The sequence below is a fragment of the Ranitomeya variabilis genome, chromosome 1, assembly GCF_051348905.1.
Source record: "Ranitomeya variabilis isolate aRanVar5 chromosome 1, aRanVar5.hap1, whole genome shotgun sequence".
In the NCBI taxonomy this organism is placed as follows: domain Eukaryota; kingdom Metazoa; phylum Chordata; class Amphibia; order Anura; family Dendrobatidae; genus Ranitomeya; species Ranitomeya variabilis.
Genome location: NC_135232.1, coordinates 465,662,365 through 465,684,151, shown reverse-complemented (window position 1 = coordinate 465,684,151; position 21,787 = coordinate 465,662,365).

Genomic DNA, 21,787 nt, shown 5'->3' with positions numbered 1-21,787 from the left:
TTGACTCCTCCTCATCCTCCTCACAAACGGTCCCCTGCCTACGCGTTTGTGAGGAACCACGTGGCGCTGACTGTCCAGAAGATGATGGAAATGGTGAATCCTCATCCTCCACCTCTTCCACAACATCATCCCTTAGCGCTTGCAGTGATTTTTCAAGCAGGCAGATAAGGGGGACAGTCATGCTGACTAGTGCATCATCTGCACTCGCCATCCGCGTGGAATAATCAAAGGGACGCAAAACCTGGCAGACGTCATTCATAGTGGCCCACTCTGTGGTTGTGAAGTCTGTACGGCGCTGACTGCGACTTTTTTGCGCCTGAAGCAGCTGGTACTCCATTACAGCTTGCTGCTGCTCACACAACCGCTCCAACATATGTAACGTGGAATTCCACCTGGTAGGTAGGTCACATATGATGCGATGTTCCGGCAGGCGGTGTCGGCGCTGCAGAGCCGCAATGCGCGCTTTTGCCGTGCTGGAACGCCGCAAGTGAGCACACTCTAGGCGGACCTTGTGCAGCAGTGCATCAAGATCCGGATAGTCCCTCAAAAAGCTCTGCACGACCAAATTGAGCACATGTGCCAGACATGGGATGTGAGTGAGGTTGCCGAGGCCCAGAGCTGCCACCAGATTTCGGCCATTATCACACACTACCATGCCTGGCTGGAGATTCGCTGGCACAAACCACACATCGCTCTCCTGCTTGATGGCATTCCAGAGCTCCTGCGCTGTGTGGCTACGATTCCCCAAGAAAATTAATTTCAAGACGGCCTGTTGACGTTTGGCCACGGCTGTGCTCATGTCGGTCGTAACAGGTACACGTTCATCACGGGTCCATGTGGAGGTGGACTGTGACGGCTCCTGCAGCGATGATTCTGAGGAACTGGTGTAGGAGGAGGAGTCAATGCGTACAGAATGGATTCCTGCAATCCTTGGAGTGGGCAGGACACGTCCTGCGCCACTCGCACGGTCTGTACCCGGCTCAACGACATTAACCCAATGGGCAGTGAGGGAAAGGTATCGCCCCTGTCCATGTTGACTGGTCCACGCATCGGTGGTGAGGTGGACCTTGCTACTGACGGCGTTCAGTAGCGCGTGTTTTATGTGTCCCTCCACATGCTTCTGCAGGGCAGGGACGGCTTGCCTGCTGAAGTAAAAGCGGCTGGGCACATTGTACTGTGGGACTGCCAATGACATGAAGTCACGGAAGCTGTCAGTCTCCACCAGCCTGAATGACAGCATTTCCAGTGACAGAAGTTTGGCAATGCCTGCAGTCAGAGCCTGTGCTCGTGGGTGGTTTGACGAGAAAGGCCGCCTTTTCTCCCATGCCTGTACTACCGATGGCTGTAGACTGGGCTGGGAGTGTGTGGATGACTGGGAAAGTGGCGCTGCGGGTGGAATTACAGCGGGTCTCTGGACAACAGGGGCAGAGGTTCTTCCACGGCGATCCTGGGAGGACGCCGAACCAGCTGCGTGTGAGGTAGAGGAAGAGGCAACACGAGCTGAAGAGGTGGTAGCTGCCGCTGTTGGTTGGCCTACCTCTTCAGTGTGTTTTTCTAACTCCGCCGGGTGCCTGTTGCGCACATGTTTCCACATGTTGGAGGTATTGAGGTTGCTGACATTTTTCCCTCTTTTGACTTTTTGATGACACACGTTGCATCTGACATAGCAAATGTCATCTGCAACTGTGTCAAAAAAGGACCAGGCACTGCAAGTCTTGGGAGCGCCCTTTTTGGCTTTTGGAAGAGACATGCTCCTAACGGGTGCCAAAGCGGAGGCTGCAGGATCCGCAGTCTTCCCCCTCCCTCTCCCTCTTTGGGCCGTACGGGGAATCTCTTCCTCAGAGCTGCTCCCACCACCTTCCTGTCCCTCACGCCAAGATGGGTCGAGGACCTCATCATCTACACTACCCTCTGCCCCCAACTGCTCCTCCTGGGTAGTCTCAGCAGCAGAGCACGCACCAGTAAGTGGCACCTGAGTGTCATCATCAGCTGATGCGGCCTGCGATGTGGTGACCGGAGCCACTGGCCCACCCGCCTCTTCAGAGGAAGACAGAAAAAGCTGTTGGGCATCACTGCACCCTGCCTCTTCTTCCATTTCTCCAATGCTGCTTGGCTGGCCCCCTGTTTCCAAGCCAAGAGATTCAGAGAACAGAAGTAGAGACGGCTCCTGTCCTGGGCTCTCTGTCTGCCTGGGCAATTTGGCAGGTGGTGAAGAGACAGATGGCTGCTCTCCAGTGCTCTGTGTCTGAGAGGATGTGGCACTAATGGAAGTTGATGCATTAGCTGCCATCCATCCGACAACAGCTTCAATTTGTTCTTCACGCAGCAGCGGTGTACGGCGCTCTGACACAAAGCTTCGCATGAACGACTGTTGCCTGGTGAATGTGGGTGCTGATGAGTCACCGGTGCCCGCAGCAGGCACAGAATCCCCACGTCCCCTCCCTGCTCCGCGCCCACGCCCACGTGCCTTACTCACTGCCTTCTTCATCTTGGTTGACTGATAAAGATAAGCAGAAAAGTACTAACGGATTTGTGTGCTTATTCCTGAGCAACTCCTCCTAACAGGTATAAGAAGCACTAATTATCTAAAGTGTGGACTAGACTTTAATATGAGCTAATGTGGCCTACAGAAATGTAAAGTGGTGTAACTGGTGTGTTTGGTGAACTGTATTATTTATTTATTTTTTGGGGGCTGAACTGACAACAGATAGAGCTGCAGTCACACGGAGACCGTGCAGACAGACGTAAACGGCGCTGCAAGGCCCAAAAACCCTCCTCTACTTTATCCTATGTAGTGTTTTTCCACAAATTAGCTGGAGACGGGTGGAAAGACACTAATAGGATTTTTTTAAATTAATTAGCAGCAGACTACACTACTTTGAAAAAAAAGAAAATTGATTTGGCGGTATGACGCAGTGAAAAACCCTGAGCTGGAGACAACCAGGCTACAGCTGCTCACAGATTACAGGGCGAGCTGCAGTCACACGGAGACCGTGCAGACAGCCGTAAACGGCGCTGCAAGGCCCAAAAACCCTCCTCTACTTTATCCTATGTAGTGTTTTTCCACAAATTAGCTGGAGACGGGTGGAAAGACACTAATAGGATTTTTTAAAATAAATTAGCAGCAGACTACACTACTTTGAAAAAAAAGAAAATTGATTTGGCGGTATGACGCAGTGAAAAACCCTGAGCTGGAGACAACCAGGCTACAGCTGCTCACAGATTACAGGGCGAGCTGCAGTCACACGGAGACCGTGCAGACAGCCGTAAACGGCGCTGCAAGGCCCAAAAACCCTCCTCTACTTTATCCTATGTAGTGTTTTTCCACAAATTAGCTGGAGACGGGTGGAAAGACACTAATAGGATTTTTTAAAATAAATTAGCAGCAGACTACACTACTTTGAAAAAAAAGAAAATTGATTTGGCGGTATGACGCAGTGAAAAACCCTGAGCTGGAGACAACCAGGCTACAGCTGCTCACAGATTACAGGGCGAGCTGCAGTCACACGGAGACCGTGCAGACAGCCGTAAACGGCGCTGCAAGGCCCAAAAACCCTCCTCTACTTTATCCTATGTAGTGTTTTTCCACAAATTAGCTGGAGACGGGTGGAAAGACACTAATAGGATTTTTTTAAATAAATTAGCAGCAGACTACACTACTTTGAAAAAAAAGAAAATTGATTTGGCGGTATGACGCAGTGAAAAACCCTGAGCTGGAGACAACCAGGCTATAGCTGCTCACAGATTACAGGGCGAGCTGCAGTCACACGGAGACCGTGCAGACAGCCGTAAACGGCGCTGCAAGGCCCAAAAACCCTCCTCTACTTTATCCTATGTAGTGTTTTTCCACAAATTAGCTGGAGACGGGTGGAAAGACACTAATAGGATTTTTTTGAATAAATTAGCAGCAGACTACACTACTTGGGAAAAAAAAAAAAAAAAAGGAACAGTATGAGGCAATGAACCACCCTCCCTGAACTGAATACAACCAGCTATGGATGGCCTATGTGGCTGCACTCAGACTGGAGACTGGGCTGCACTCACACACACACACACACAGACCCTGCAGATCGCTGTGAAAACAGCGCTACAAGGCAAAAGCAAGGTGAATAGTAGGTGAACACAGCGGTTGCTAAATTAGCCTTTGGAAAGCACAAAGAAGCAAATCGCTATCTCTAAACTGTCCCTCAGTCAGCAAACAGCGTCCTGTCACTAACTGAATTCACAGCAGAGTGATCGCAAAATGGCGCCAGCGACTTTTAAACTGCATCATGACATCATTACACCAGCCAATCACAGCCTTGCCAGTAGTTTCATGCCCTCCATGCTAAACAGGATGTGCCCACACTTGGAATCAATCTCATTGGCTGAATTTCTGCTTTTTGAATCTTAGAACTTCCGATTCCGGTATCCGATACGCGGCAAGTATCGGAATCCCGGTATCGGAATTCCGATACCGCAAGTATCGGCCGATACCCGATACTTGCGGTATCGGAATGCTCAACACTAGTCATGATCTCTGCAGGCAGAGATCATAGCAAGCCTATAGAGGGACAAGCTCTCGGAAGATGGAACTATACTGACCATGAACTAAGCCTGCCGCGCAACTAGAAATAGCCAGGTAGCATTTCCTATTTATCGCTAGATGCCCAGCTCTGGCCTAAGACCTAAATAGCTAGCAGAGGGAAATATAAGACCTGGCTCACCTCTAGAGAAATATTCCAAAGAAGACAGTAGCCCCCCACATATAATGACGGTGAGTTCAGATGAAACTACAAACGCAGCAGGAAAATAGTCTTAGCAAATTTGAGGTCCGCTTACTAGATAGCAGAAGACAGATAGTATACTTTCATGGTCAGCAGAAAAACACTAACAAAACACCATCCAGAGATTACCTTAAACTCTGGCATTAACTCATAACGCCAGAGTAGCAATCCCTGATCAACGAGAGCTTTCCAGACACAGTAACAAAACTTCAGCTGTGAACTGGAACAAATAGGCAAAACAAAACATGGACAAAAGTCCAACTTAACTAGTAGTTGTCTAGAAGCAGGAACAAGCACTGAGAGGCATCAGATAACATTGTTGACCGGCAAGAAACCACCAGAGAAATGAGCTTAAATAGCGACACCCACTACTGATGGAACCAGGTGAAACAGGAAAGAGGATGACAAGTCCAATTCCACAAGCGGCCACCGGGGGAGCCCAGAATCCAAATTCACAACAGTACCCCCCCCTCAAGGAGGGGGCACCGAACCCTCACCAGATCCACCAGGGCGACCAGGATGAGCCCTATGGAAGGCACGAACAAGATCAGAAGCATGAACATCAGATGCATTGACCCAAGAATTATCCTCCTGGCCGTAACCCTTCCAGTTGACCAGATACTGGAGTTTCCGTCTGGAAACACGAGAGTCCAAAATTTTCTCCACAACGTACTCCAACTCACCCTCAACCAACACCGGAGCAGGAGGCTCAACTGAAGGTACAACAGGTACCTCATACCTGCGCAATAACGACCGATGAAAAACGTTATGAATGGAAAAGGACGCAGGGAGGTCCAAACGGAAAGAAACAGGATTAAGAATCTCCAATATTCTATAAGGGCCGATGAACCGAGGTTTAAACTTAGGAGAAGAGACCCTCATAGGGACAAAACGAGAAGACAACCACACTAAATCTCCAACACAAAGCCGAGAACCAACACGACGATGACGGTTGGCAAAACGCTGAGTCTTCTCCTGGGACAACTTCAAATTGTCCATAACCTGCCCCCAGATGTGATGCAATCTCTCCACCACCGCATCCACTCCAGGACAATCCGAGGATTCCACCTGACCGGAGGAAAATCGAGGGTGAAACCCCGAATTACAAAAAAACGGGGACACCAAGGTGGAAGAACTGGCCCGATTATTGAGGGCGAACTCTGCCAATGGCAAAAAAGCAACCCAATCATCCTGGTCAGCAGAGACAAAACACCTCAGATATGTCTCAAGGGTCTGATTAGTCCGCTCGGTCTGGCCATTAGTCTGAGGGTGAAAAGCAGATGAAAAAGACAAATCTATGCCCATCCTAGCACAGAATGCCCGCCAAAATCTAGACACAAATTGGGTACCTCTGTCAGAAACAATATTCTCAGGAATACCGTGCAATCGGACAACATTCTGAAAAAACAGAGGAACCAACTCAGAAGAAGAAGGCAACTTGGGCAGAGGAACCAAATGGACCATTTTAGAGAAACGGTCACAGACCACCCAGATGACAGACATCTTCTGGGAAACAGGCAGATCTGAAATAAAATCCATCGAGATGTGTGTCCAAGGCCTCTTAGGAATAGGCAAGGGCAACAGCAGTCCGCTAGCCCGAGAACTACAAGACTTGGCCCGAGCACAAACGTCACATGACTGCACAAAGACTCGCACATCTCGTGACAGGGAAGGCCACCAGAAGGATCTTGCCACCAAATCCCTGGTACCAAAAATTCCGGGATGACCTGCCAATGCAGAAGAATGTACCTCAGAGATGACTCTGCTGGTCCAATCATCCGGAACAAACAGTCTATCAGGCGGACAACGATCCGGTCTATCCGCCTGAAACTCTTGCAAGGACCGCCGCAGATCAGGAGAAACGGCCGACAAAATTACTCCCTCCCTAAGGATACCTGTGGGTTCAGAATTACCAGGAGAGTCCGGGTCAAAACTCCTAGAAAGGGCATCTGCCTTAACATTCTTAGAACCCGGTAGGTATGACACCACAAAATTAAAGCGAGAAAAAAATAAAGACCAGCGCGCCTGTCTAGGATTCAGGCGTCTGGCAGTCTCAAGATAAATCAAATTTTTGTGGTCAGTCAATACCACCACCTGATGCCTAGCCCCCTCGAGCCAATGGCGCCACTCCTCAAACGCCCACTTCATGGCCAAAAGCTCCCGATTCCCAACATCATAATTCCGCTCTGCGGGCGAAAATTTGCGAGAAAAGAAGGCACAAGGCCTAATGACGGAGCAGTCGGAACCTTTCTGCGACAACACTGCCCCAGCTCCGATCTCCGAAGCGTCAACCTCAACCTGAAAAGGCAGATTCACATCAGGCTGACGCAACACAGGGGCAGAGGCAAAACGGCGCTTAAGCTCCTGAAAGGCCTCTACAGCATGAGGGGACCAATTAGCAACATCAGCGCCTTGTCTGGTCAAATCAGTCAGTGGTTTAACGACATCCGAAAAACCAGCAATAAATCGGCGGTAAAAGTTGGCAAAGCCCAAAAATCTCTGAAGACCCTTAAGAGAGGAGGGCTGAGTCCAGTCACAAATAGCTTGCACCTTGACGGGATCCATCTCAATGGAAGAGGGAGAAAAAATATACCCCAAAAAGGAAATTTTCTGGACCCCAAAAACGCACTTAGACCCCTTCACACATAAAGAATTAGACCGCAGAACCTGAAAAACTCTCCTGACCTGCTGGACATGAGAGTCCCAGTCATCAGAAAAAATCAGAATATCATCCAGATATATTATCATAAATTTATCCAGAAAATCGCGGAAAATATCATGCATAAAAGACTGGAAAACTGAAGGGGCATTAGAAAGACCAAAAGGCATGACCAAATACTCAAAGTGGCCCTCGGGCGTATTAAATGCGGTCTTCCACTCATCCCCCTGCCTGATCCGCACCAAATTATACGCCCCACGAAGATCAATTTTAGAGAACCACTTAGCACCCTCTATACGAGCAAACAAATCAGTAAGCAATGGCAATGGGTATTGATACTTAACAGTGATCTTATTCAGAAGCCGATAATCAATACATGGTCTCAAAGAGCCGTCTTTTTTTGAGACAAAGAAAAACCCAGCTCCCAAGGGAGAAGAAGATGGACGAATATGTCCCTTTTCCAAAGACTCCTTTATATATTCCCGCATAGCAGCATGTTCCGGCACAGACAAATTAAACAAACGACCCTTTGGATATTTACAACCCGGTATCAAATCTATGGCACAATCGCACTCACGGTGCGGAGGTAACGACCCAAGCTTGGGTTCGTCAAAGACGTCTTGATAATCAGAGAGGAACTCAGGGACTTCTGAGGGAATGGACGACGAAATAGAAACCAAAGGTACGTCCCCATGAATACCCTTACATCCCCAGCTCAACACAGACATTGCTCTCCAGTCCAAGACTGGGTTGTGAGACTGCAACCATGGCAATCCCAGTACCAAATCGTCATGTAAATTATACAGCACCAGGAAACGAATAATCTCCTGGTGATCCGGATTGATACGCATGGTTACTTGTGTCCAGTATTGTGGTTTATTATTAGCCAATGGGGTGGAGTCAATCCCCTTCAGAGGAATAAGAGTCTCCAAAGGCTCTAAATTAAAACCACAACGATTGGCAAAGGACCAATCCATAAGACTCAGAGCGGCGCCAGAGTCAACATAGGCGTCCGTGGCAATGGATGACAAAGAGCAAATCAGGGTTACAGACAAAATAAACTTAGACTGAATGGTGCCAATGGAAACAGACTTATCAAGCTTCTTTGTACGCCTAGAGCATGCTGATATAACATGAGTAGAATCCCCACAATAGAAACACAATCCATTCTTCCGTCTAAAATTCTGTCGCTCGCTCCTGGACAGAATTCTATCACACTGCATACTTTCTGGCGTCTTTTCCATAGACACCGCCAGATGGTGCACCGGTTTGCGCTCCCGCAGACGCCTATCAATCTGAATAGCCATTGTCATGGACTCATTCAGACCTGCAGGCAAAGGGAACCCCACCATAACATCCTTAACGGCATCAGAGAGACCTTCTCTGAAAGTTGCCGCCAAAGCGCACTCATTCCACTGAGTAAGCACAGACCATTTACGGAATTTTTGGCAGAAAACTTCAGCTTCGTCTTGCCCCTGAGATAGTGCCATCAAAGTTTTTTCTGCCTGAAGTTCCAAATGAGGTTCCTCATAAAGCAAGCCCAAGGCCAGAAAAAACGCATCCACATCGCGTAACGCAGGATCCCCTGCTGGCAATGAGAAGGCCCAATCTTGAGGGTCACCCCTGAGCAAGGAAATCACAATCCTAACCTGCTGAGCAGGGTCTCCAGCTGAACGAGACTTCAGGGACAAATAAAGCTTACAATTATTTCGGAAATTCTGGAAGCTAGCTCTATTCCCTGTGAAGAACTCCGGCAAAGGAATTCTCGGCTCAGATACCGGAGCATGTACCACAAAATCTTGTAAATTTTGTACTTTCGTGATGAGATTATTCAAACCCGCAGTTACACTCTGGAGATCCATTATTGTCAGGTGCACACAGAGCATACAGAGATTAGGAGGAGAGAGAGAAAAAAAAACTGCAGCAAGGCAAACTGGAGGAAAAAAAAAAAAAATTCCAGCAGACTTCTTATAACTCTCCTTTCTCAACCTGGGTCTTTAACACTTTACTGGCCGGTCAAACTGTCATGATCTCTGCAGGCAGAGATCATAGCAAGCCTATAGAGGGACAAGCTCTCGGAAGATGGAACTATACTGACCATGAACTAAGCCTGCCGCGCAACTAGAAATAGCCAGGTAGCATTTCCTATTTATCGCTAGATGCCCAGCTCTGGCCTAAGACCTAAATAGCTAGCAGAGGGAAATATAAGACCTGGCTCACCTCTAGAGAAATATTCCAAAGAAGACAGTAGCCCCCCACATATAATGACGGTGAGTTCAGATGAAACTACAAACGCAGCAGGAAAATAGTCTTAGCAAATTTGAGGTCCGCTTACTAGATAGCAGAAGACAGATAGTATACTTTCATGGTCAGCAGAAAAACACTAACAAAACACCATCCAGAGATTACCTTAAACTCTGGCATTAACTCATAACGCCAGAGTAGCAATCCCTGATCAACGAGAGCTTTCCAGACACAGTAACAAAACTTCAGCTGTGAACTGGAACAAATAGGCAAAACAAAACATGGACAAAAGTCCAACTTAACTAGTAGTTGTCTAGAAGCAGGAACAAGCACTGAGAGGCATCAGATAACATTGTTGACCGGCAAGAAACCACCAGAGAAATGAGCTTAAATAGCGACACCCACTACTGATGGAACCAGGTGAAACAGGAAAGAGGATGACAAGTCCAATTCCACAAGCGGCCACCGGGGGAGCCCAGAATCCAAATTCACAACACTTTGCATATCGGAAGGTATCGCTCAACACTATTGCTGGTGCATCTGTGAGGACTGCAGTGGGGTCTGCATGTTAGTCCGACAGTTGGCAGGTATTTGCTTAGTGGAAACTTTGCAGAGCAGGTAACATAGCTTTTCCTGCTAATAAACCATTTTGAACTTACTTTTGGAAAGATTGTTGTTAACTTATTGATTAGTGGAGGTACCGATAGCTGGATCCCACACAGATCTGTAAAATATTATGCTTTCATCACTGTTTGAATAGAGTGGCATGTCTAAATGCCACTAGATTAATTCCAATGGGCTGCTAAACAGTAGTTCCTTTTTAATATGGGGATAAAAGTTACTCATTCTTCTGACACTGAATTTTAAAAAAAGGCTGCACTGAGAAATGAGAGCACTTTACATCTATATGTATTCCTGTTGGTAATAATAAACTAAATAATAAATAATAAACTTAATCCCTTAATACCAATGCTGGACACAGTCCTCCTCCTGTTTAGTGCGGGCTCCGGTGATGAGCCTGCACCTTTTCCAACACATGATAGCTGATCTGATCAGCTGACATGTGCCTGCAACAGCCGCAAGTAGAATCATGATTCACCTGCAGTTGTTAACATGTTAAATGCTGCTGTCAATCTCTGACAGCGGAATTTAACATGCATGGGCAGGAAGTGCGTCATTACCTCATCCAATCGACGCCCATGTCATATGAACGCAGGTCGCTGATGGGTTGGCATGACAACCTGGGGTCAGCAGGAGACCCCTGTGGTTGTCATTGCTGAATCGCTATGAGTGCTACCTGGCTACCTGGTGGTCAGCGCTCATAACAAGTGAGCATATCTGCTACATAGAGCAGGGCTCTATGTAGCAGAGGCGATTGGACAAGGGTAGCTTCTAGTCTCCCATAGAGACTATTGAAGCAAGTAAAAAGTAAAAAAAGTTTTAAAAAATATAAAAAAAATAAAAAAATTAAAGTTCAAATGAACCCCTTTCGCCTCATTCAAAATAAAACAACAAAAAATTTCAAATAAACACATTTGGTATTTCATAATTGCCCGATCTATCAAGATAAAAAAATAATTAATCCAATCGGTAAATGGCATAGCAAGAAAAAAAATGAAAACTCCAGAATTACGGTTTTTTTTGGTCGCTGCAACATTGAAATAAAATGCAATAACAGGGATCAAACGATCGTATGCACACCAAAATTGTATCAATAAAAACAGCAGATCGGAATGCAAAAAATAAGCCCTCACCCAGCCCCAGATCCTGAAAAATTGAGACTCTACAAGTCTCTTTGAAAATGGCAACTTTTTTATTTTTTTTACTTTACAAACTTTGGAAAAATATGTCACCTCTTAAAAAATAATGATAAAAGAACCTAGACATGTTTGGTGTCCATGAACTTGCAATGACCAGGAGAAACATATTGGCATGTCAGTTTTAGCATTTAGTAAACCTAGTAAAAAAAATCCAAACAAAAAACAAGTGTGGGATTGCAGTTTTTTTGGCAATTTCACCACACTTGGAATTTTTAGCAGTTTTCTATTACATGGCATGATAAAATCAATGATGTAGTTCAACAGTACCAACTCATCCCGCAAAAAGGAAGTTATCATATGGCTATTTTGACCAAAAAATAAAAAAGTTATGGGAAGAAGTAAATGCAAAACCAAAAATACCCCTGGTCGCTAAGGGGCTAACCCACACTTGACTTACACCTACTGTTAGAAAGGTCATCATTAATAACAAAAACAGACATTTAGAGTCTAGGAGTCTTAGAGGTCAGCACTAGTAATTTAAAACTACAAAAAGATGAATAGAAGTTGTAAAAAGTAATCAAATCTGCAACATGAAGCGCAGGTGGCAAGGAAAGAAAGCCAAATCCCCAAATGTTCCTTAGATATCTATATATATAATCATCTAAGGGGTACTTTCGTCTGTTTGTCTGTCTGTCTGTCTCGGAAATCCCATATCGCTGGTTGGTCGTGGCCGGCAGTCTGGCCGCAAATTTGCCCCTTCCTACTCTCTGTCAGTGCCCCCTCCATACTCCCCTCCAGTCAGCGCTCACACAGGGTTAATGGCTGCATTACACAGCGTTATGCCGCGGTGTAACGCAGTTCATTAACGCTGCTATTAGCCCTGTGTGACCAACTTTTTACTATTGATGCTGCCTATGCAGCATCGGTAGTAAAAACATCTAATGTTAAAAATAATTTAAAAAAATAAAAAATCATTATATACTCACCTACCAGCGCCTTTCCCGCTCCTTGCGATGTTTCGGGCCATGCATTGCGGTCTCGCGAGATGATGACGTAGCAGTCTTGCGAGACCGCAATGCATTCTTGGGACCGGAGCGTCACGAGGAGCATTGCTAAATGCCTCGCCTGGATCTGGGGGCCGACGGAAGGTGAGTATATAACTATTTTTTATTTTAATTCTTTTTTTATTATGTACTGCATGGTGTTGTGAATCTGCTTTTGGGCTCCTTCTGGTGGTGGCTAGTGGTACTGGTGACTCGGGTGTGTTTTCTTTCTCAGCTCACCTGTTTTCATCAGTAGTGGGGAGTTCCTATTTATTCCTGCTCTTCAGTCATTGCCTTGCCGGCCATCAATGTAACTAGAGCCTTTCTGTTGCATGTTCCTGCTCCTAGGCTACTGATCAGCTAAGTTGGACTCTTTGTCCTAAGTTTGTTTGCATTTTTGTTCCAGTTTACAGTTATATCATTCTCTGTAGCTGGAAGCTCTTGTGGGCTGAAATTACCACTCCGGTGTCATGAGTTGACACATGAGTCTTAAAGTAATTTCAGGATGGTATTTTAAAAGGGTTTTCAGCTGACCGTGCAGTTCCCTTTTGTATCTTTCTACTATCTAGTAAGCGGACCTCGCTTTGCTGAACCTACCTTCATACTGCGTATGTCTTTTTCTCTGAACTCACCGTCAATATATGTGGGGGGCTTCTGTCTCCTTTTCGGGGGAATTTCCCTAGAGGTAAGCCAGTTCTGTTTTTTCCTCTACTAGGGTTAGTTAGTCCTCCGGCTGGCGAGAGACATCTAGGGATTAAACTTAGGCACGCCCCCCGGCCACTATTAGTTGTGTGGTAGGTTTAGCTCACGGTCAGCTCGAGATTCCATCACCCAAGAGCTCGTCCGTTATTTATGTGTCCTGACGTTCCCCTGCCATTGGGAACCATGACAGTATGGCCGGCCAAGTGTTAAAACTGTTGGCAGAAGAAAGGAGAGAAAAAGAAGTCTGCAAATTTTTTTTTTTTTTTTCCTTGGCGCTTGCTCTATAGTTGAATCAGTTGCATTTCAGCTCTAATTGCAGTCTTTGTCTCCCTCTCCTTCTAACCCTTGAATGGCTCTGATCTCACCTGCTTAAAATGCATCCTCAGAGTTTGGCTGCAGGTTTGAATAATCTTGCCACAAAAGTTCAAGATTTACAGGATTTTGTTATACATGCTCCTATATCTGAACCTAGAATTCCTATACCAGAATTTTTCTCCGGAGATAGATCTCGTTTTTTGAATTTCAAATATAATTGTAAATTATTTCTTTCTCTGAGATCTCGCTCCGCTGGAGATCCCGCACAGCAGGTTAGGATTGTAATTTCCTTGCTGCGAGGTGACCCTCAAGATTGGGCATTTGCATTGGCACCAGGGGATCCTGCGTTGCTCAATGTGGATGCGTTTTTTCTGGCTTTGGGGTTGCTTTATGAGAAACCTAATTTAGAGATTCAGGCTGAAAAAGCCTTGATGGCCCTGTCTCAGGGGCAAGATGAAGCTGAAATATACTGCCAAAAATTTCGTAAATGGTCTGTGCTTACTCGGTGGAATGAGTGCGCTTTGGCGGCGAATTTCAGAGAGGGTCTCTCTGATGCCATTAAGGATGTTATGGTTGGGTTCCCTGCGCCTACAGGTCTGAATGAGTCCATGACAATGGCTATTCAGATTGATCGGCGTTTGCGGGAGCGTAAACCTGTGCACCATTTGGCGGTTTCTTCTGAGAAGGCGCCAGAGAATATGCAATGTGATAGAATTCTGTCCAGAAGCGAACGGCAGAATTTTAGGCGAAAAAATGGGTTGTGCTTCTATTGTGGTGATTCTTCTCATGTTATATCAGCATGCTCTAGACGCACAAAGAAGGTTGATAAGTCTGTTTCAATTGGCACTTTACAGTCTAAGTTTATTCTATCTGTGACCTTGATTTGTTCATTATCGTCAATTACCGCGGACGCCTATGTCGACTCTGGCGCCGCTTTGAGTCTTATGGATTGGTCCTTTGCCAGGCGCTGTGGGTTTAAGCTAGAGCCTCTGGAAGTCCCTATACCTCTGAAGGGTATTGATTCTACGCCATTGGCTAGTAATAAACCACAATACTGGACACAAGTGACTATGCGTATGACTCCAGACCATCAGGAGGTGATTCGCTTCCTTGTGTTGTACAATCTACATGATGTTTTGGTGCTCGGATTGCCATGGTTACAATCTCATAATCCAGTCCTTGACTGGAAAGCAATGTCTGTGTTAAGCTGGGGATGTCAGGGGGCTCATGGGGACGTACCTTTGGTTTCCATTTCATCATCTATTCCCTCTGAGATTCCGGCATTTTTGTCTGATTATCGTGATGTTTTTGAGGAGCCTAAGATTGGTTCACTCCCTCCTCACAGAGATTGCGATTGTACCATAGATCTGATTCCAGGCAGTAAATTTCCAAAGGGTCGTTTGTTTAATTTATCCGTACCTGAACATGTTGCTATGCGAGAGTATATTAAGGAGTCCCTGGAAAAGGGACATATTCGTCCTTCTTCATCTCCCTTAGGAGCCGGTTTTTTCTTTGTGTCTAAAAAAGATGGCTCTTTGAGGCCGTGTATTGATTATCGACTCTTGAATAAAATTACAGTCAAATATCAGTATCCTTTGCCACTGCTGACTGATTTGTTTGCTCGAATAAAGGGGGCTAAGTGGTTCTCTAAGATTGATCTTCGTGGGGCGTATAATTTGGTGCGAATTAAGCAGGGGGATGAGTGGAAAACCGCATTTAATACGCCCGAGGGCCATTTTGAGTATTTGGTAATGCCTTTTGGTCTTTCAAATGCCCCTTCAGTCTTTCAGTCCTTTATGCATAACATTTTCCGTGAATATTTGGATAAATTTATGATTGTGTATCTGGATGATATTTTGATTTTTTCGGATGACTGGGACTCTCATGTCCAACAAGTCAGGAGGGTTTTTCAGGTTTTGCGGGCTAATTCCTTGTGTGTGAAGGGTTCTAAGTGTATTTTTGGGGTTCAAAAGATTTCTTTTTTGGGGTACATTTTTTCCCCTTCTTCCATTGAGATGGATCCTGTCAAGGTTCGGGCTATTTGTGATTGGACGCAACCTACTTCTCTTAAGAGCCTTCAGAAATTCTTGGGCTTTGCTAATTTTTATCGTCGATTTATAACTGGTTTTTCGGATGTTGCTAAACCTTTGACTGATTTGACTAAAAAGGGTGCTGATGTTGTTGATTGGTCCCCTGCTGCTGTGGAGGCCTTTCGAGAGCTTATATGCCGCTTTTCTTCTGCCCCTGTGTTGCGTCAGCCTGATGTTGCTCTTCCTTTTCAGGTTGAGGTCGACGCTTCCGAGATCGGAGCTGGGGCGGTTTTGTCGCAGAAAAGTTCCGACTGCTCCGTGATGAGACCTTGTGCGTTCTTTTCTCGAAAATTTTCGCCCGCCGAGCGAAACTATGATATTGGTAATCGGGAGCTTTTGGCTATGAAGTGGGCTTTTGAGGAGTGGCGTCATTGGCTTGAGGGGGCTAGACATCAGGTGGTGGTATTGACCGATCACAAGAATCTGATTTATCTTGAGTCTGCCAAGCGCCTGAATCCTAGACAGGCGCGCTGGTCGTTGTTTTTCTCTCGGTTTAATTTTGTGGTCTCATACCTACCAGGTTCTAAAAATGTGAAGGCAGATGCCCTTTCTAGGAGTTTTGAGCCTGATTCCCCTGGTGATTCTGAACCTACAGGTATCCTTAAGACCTGATCGTTGCCCGCCTGGTAGACTGTTTGTTCCTGATGATTGGACCAGTAGAGTCATCTCGGAGGTTCATTCTTCTGCTTTGGCAGGTCATCCTGGAATCTTTGGTACTAGGGATTTGGTGGCTAGGTCCTTCTGGTGGCCTTCCCTGTCTCGAGACGTACGAGTTTTTGTGCAGTCTTGTGATGTTTGTGCTCGGGCCAAGCCTTGTTGTTCTCGGGCTAGCGGATTGTTGTTATCTTTGCCTATTCCGAAGAGACCTTGGACTCACATCTCTATGGATTTTATTTCTGATCTCCCTGCTTCTCAGAAAATGACTGTCATCTGGGTGGTGTGTGACCGTTTTTCAAAGATGGTTCATTTGGTACCTTTGCCTAAGTTGCCTTCCTCATCCGAATTGGTTCCTCTGTTTTTTCAAAATGTGGTTCGCTTGCATGGTATTCCGGAAAATATCGTTTCTGACAGGGGGACCCAGTTCGTGTCTAGATTTTGGCGGGCATTCTGTGCTAGGATGGGCATTGATTTGTCTTTTTCGTCTGCGTTCCATCCTCAGACTAATGGCCAGACGGAGCGAACTAATCAGACCTTGGAGAACTAATCAGACCTTGGAGACTTATTTGAGGTGTTTTGTGTCTGCGGATCAGGATGACTGGGTTGCCTTTTTGCCGTTGGCAGAGTTTGCCCTCAATAATCGGGCTAGTTCTGCCACTTTGGTTTCTCCTTTCTTTTGCAATTCGGGGTTTCACCCTCGTTTTTCTTCCGGTCAGGTTGAGTCTTCGGATTGTCCTGGAGTGGATACTATGGTGGATAGGTTGCATCGGATTTGGGGACAGGTGGTGGACAAATTGAAGTTGTCCCAGGAGAAGACTCAGCATTTTGCCAACCGCCGTCGTCGTGTTGGTCCTCGTCTTCGTGTTGGGGACTTGGTGTGGTTGTCTTCCTGTTTTGTCCCTATGAGGGTTTCTTCTCCTAAGTTTAAGCCTCGGTTCATCGGTCCTTATAGGATTTTGGAGATTCTTAACCCTGTGTCCTTTCGTTTAGACCTTCCGGCATCTTTCACTATCCATAATGTCTTCCATCGGTCGTTGTTGCGGAGGTATGAGGTGCCGGTTGTTCCTTCTACCGAGCCTCCTGCTCCTGTGCTGGTTGAGGGTGATTTGGAGTATGTTGTAGAGAAAATCTTGGACTCCCGTATTTCCAGACGGAGACTACAATATCTGGTTAAGTGGAAGGGTTATGGTCAAGAAGATAATTCTTGGGTAACTGCTTCTGATGTTCACGCCTCTGATTTGGTTCGTGCCTTTCATAGGGCTCATCCGGATCGCCCTGGTGGTTCTTGTGAGGGTTCGGTGCCCCCTCCTTGAGGGGAGGGTACTGTTGTGAATCTGCTTTTGGGCTCCTTCTGGTGGTGGCTAGTGGTACTGGTGACTCGGGTGTGTTTTCTTTCTCAGTTCACCTGTTTTCATCAGTAGTGGGGAGTTCCTATTTATTCCTGCTCTTCAGTCATTGCCTTGCCGGCCATCAATGTAACTAGAGCCTTTCTGTTGCATGTTCCTGCTCCTAGGCTACTGATCAGCTAAGTTGGACTCTTTGTCCTAAGTTTGTTTGCATTTTTGTTCCAGTTTACAGTTATATCATTCTCTGTAGCTGGAAGCTCTTGTGGGCTGAAATTACCACTCCGGTGTCATGAGTTGACACATGAGTCTTAAAGTAATTTCAGGATGGTATTTTAAAAGGGTTTTCAGCTGACCGTGCAGTTCCCTTTTGTATCTTTCTACTATCTAGTAAGCGGACCTCGCTTTGCTGAACCTACCTTCATACTGTGTATGTCTTTTCCTCTGAACTCACCGTCAATATATGTGGGGGGCTTCTGTCTCCTTTTCGGGGGAATTTCCCTAGAGGTAAGCCAGGTCTGTTTTTTCCTCTACTAGGGTTAGTTAGTCCTCCGGCTGGCGAGAGACGTCTAGGGATAAAACTTAGGCACGCCCCCCGGCCACTATTAGTTGTGTGGTAGGTTTAGCTCACGGTCAGCTCGAGATTCCATCACCCAAGAGCTCATCCATTATTTATGTGTCCTGCCGTTCCCCTGCCATTGGGAACCATGACAGCATTGGCTATGTTATACAGCTAGGTCCATATATATTTGGACAGAGAAAAGATTTTTCTAATTTTGGTTATAGACATTACCACAATGAATTTTAAACAAAACAATTCAGATGCAGTTGAAGTTCAGACTTTCAGCTTTCAATTGAGGGTATCCACATTAAAATTGGATGAAGGGTTTAGGAGTTTCAGCTCCTTAACATGTGCCACCCTGTTTTTAAAGGGACCAAAAGTAATTGGACAGATTCAATAATTGTAAATAAAATGTTCATTTTTAGTACTTGGTTGAAAACCCTTTGTTGGCAATGACTGCCTGAAGTCTTGAACTCATGGACATCACCAGGTGCTGTGTTTTCTCCTTTTTGATGCTCTGCCAGGCCTTCACTGCGGTGGTTTTCAGTTGCTGTTTGTTTGTGGGCCTTTCTGTCTGAAGTTTAGTTTTTAACAAGTGAAATGCATGCTCAATTGGGTTGAGATCAGGTGACTGACTTGGCCATTCAAGAATATTCCACTTCTTTGCTTTAATAAACTCCTGGGTTGCTTTGGCTTTATGTTTTGGGTCATTGTCCATCTGTAGTATGAAATGACAACCAATCAGTTTGGCTGCATTTGGCTGGATCTGAGCACACAGTATGGCTCTGAATACCTCAGAAGTCATTCGGCTGCTTCTGTCCTGTGTCACATCATCAATAAACACTAGTGACCCAGTGCCACTGGCAGCCATGCATGCCCAAGCCATCACACTGCCTCCGCCGTGTTTTTGCAGATGATGTGGTATGCTTTGGATCATGAGCTGTACCATGCCTTCGCCATACTGTTCTCTATCCATCATTCTGGTAGAGGTTGATCTTGGTTTCATCTGTCCAAAGAATGTTCTTCCAGAACTGTGCTGGCTTTTTTAGATGTTTTTTAGCAAAGTCCAGTCTAGCCTTTTTCTTCTTGATGCTTATGAGTGGCTTGCACCGTGCAGTGAACCCTCTGCATTTACTTTCATGCAGTCTTCTCTTTGTGGTAGATTTGGATATTGATACGCCGACCTCCTGGAGAGTGTTGTTCACTTGGTTGGCTGTTGTGAAGGGGTTTCTCTTCACCATGGAGATTATTCTGCGATCATCCACCACTGTTGTCTTCCGTGGGCGCCCAGGTCTTTTTGCATTGATGAGTTCACCAGTGCTTTCTTTCTTTCTCAGGATGTACCAAACTGTAGATTTTGCCACTCCTAATATTGTAGCAATTTCTCGGATGGGTTTTTTCTGTTTTCGCAGCTTAAGGATGGCTTGTTTCACCTGCATGAAGAGCTCCTTTGACCGCATGTTTGCTTCACAGCAAAACCTTCCAAATGCAAGCACCACACCTCAAATCAACTCCAGGCCTTTTATCTGTTTAATTGAGAATGACATAATGAAGGGATTGCCCACACCTGTCCATGAAATAGCCTTGGAGTCAATTGTCCAATTACTTTTGGTCCCTTTAAAAACAGGGTGGCACATGTTAAGGAGCTGAAACTCCTAAACCCTTCATCCAATTTTAATGTGGATACCCTCAAATGAAAGCTGAAAGTCTGAACTTCAACTGCATCTGAATTGTTTTGTTTAAAATTCATTGTGGTAATGTCTATAACCAAAATTAGAAAAATGTTGTCTCTGTCCAAATATATATGGACCTAACTGTATACTACGTCTCTGTGCTAAATACTACGTGGGCTGTGCTATATACTACATCGCTGTGCTATATACTACGTGGGCTGTGCTATATGCTGCGTGAGCTGTTATATACTGTGTCTCTGTGCTATATACTATGTGGGCTGTGCAATATATTATGTGGCTGAGCATTATACTACATGGCTGTGTTATATACTGCGTGAGCTGTGCTATATACTACGTGAGCTGTGCTATATACTCCGTGAGCTGTGCTATATACTACGTAGCTGTGCAATATATTAGGTGGCTGGGCAATATACTATGTGGCTGTGTTATATACTGCATGAGCTGTGCTATATACTACGTGAGCTGTGCTGTATACTTCGTGGCTGTGTTATATACTATGTGGACTGTGCTATATACTACGTAGCTGTGCAATATACATGGCTGGGCAATATACCATGTTGCTGTGCTATATACTATGTGGCTGTGTTATATACTACGTGGGTTGCATTATATACTATGTGGCCTGTGTTATATACTACGTGGCCTGTGTTATATACTATGTGGGCTGTGTTATATACTACAAGGGCTGTGCTATATACTGCGTGGGCTGTGTTATACACTGCATGGGCTGTGCTATTTACTACGTGGGCTGTTATACACTGCGTGGGCTGTGTTATATACTACGTGGGCTGTGCTATATATTATGTGGGCTGTGTTATACACTGCATGGGCTGTGCTATATACTACGTGGACTGTGTTATACACTGTGTGGGCTGTGCTGTATACTGCGTGGGCTATTCTATAAACTGCATGGGCTGTGCTATATACTACTTGGGCTGTGCTTTATACTATGTGGGCTGAGCTTTATACTACATGGTTATGCTATATACTACATGGCTGTGCTATATACTTCGTGGCCTATGCTATATGCTACGTAGCTGTGCTATATGCTACATGGGCTGTGTTATATGCTACGTGGGCTTTGTTATATGCTACTTGACTGTGGTATATTTCTCTTCTGTATCTGTGCATCATGAATCGTGGTATGTGTTAAAGAGGGGGGCCCACTGAGACTCTTTCACCCAGGGCCCTCAAAAACCTGGAGCTGGCCCTGACTTCACTGATTGGTCATGCCCGGCTGGCCGAGAACAATCAGCAACAGGTGTAGTCCGGCCGCGAATTGGCGCTGAATTTGAACCACGCTTCGCTAATTGGTCGCGCCCGGCCGGCCGAATCCTGTGTATAAATTGCGTTATTCTGAAAACTTCATAAATAAACTACGTACATATTCTTGAATACCCGATGCGTTAGAATCGGGTCACATCTAGTACTCTATAAATACATGAAAAAAAAGATCTGCACAGATAAGTTTTGTAAATAATAGCAATGAGGAGTTGTTCACTGAGGATCAAAATAAAGTAGAATTACTAAATGGGTTTCTCTGCAATATATATGGCAAAGAAGAAAGACTGGGTGTACTTTAGTCTACGTTCACATTAGCGTTCGGCGCCGCAGCGTCGGGCGCCGCAGCGTCGCCGCATGCGTCATGCGCCCCTATATTTAACATGGGGGCGCATGGACATGCGTTGTGCTGCGTTTTGTGACGCATGCATTTTTTTGGCCGCAAGCGTTGGGCGCAGGAAACGCAGCAAGTTGCATTTTTTTTGCGTCCAACTTTCGGCAAAAAAGGACGCATGCGTCGCAAAACGCAGCGTTTTAGCGTGCGTTTTGTTGCGTTTTTGTTTGCGTTGTGCGTTGCGTCGCTGACGCTGCGGCGCACAACGCAAATGTGAACGTAGCCTTACCCCAATGTTTTTAATACATCCACTCATATACAGTGGCTTGTGTAAGTT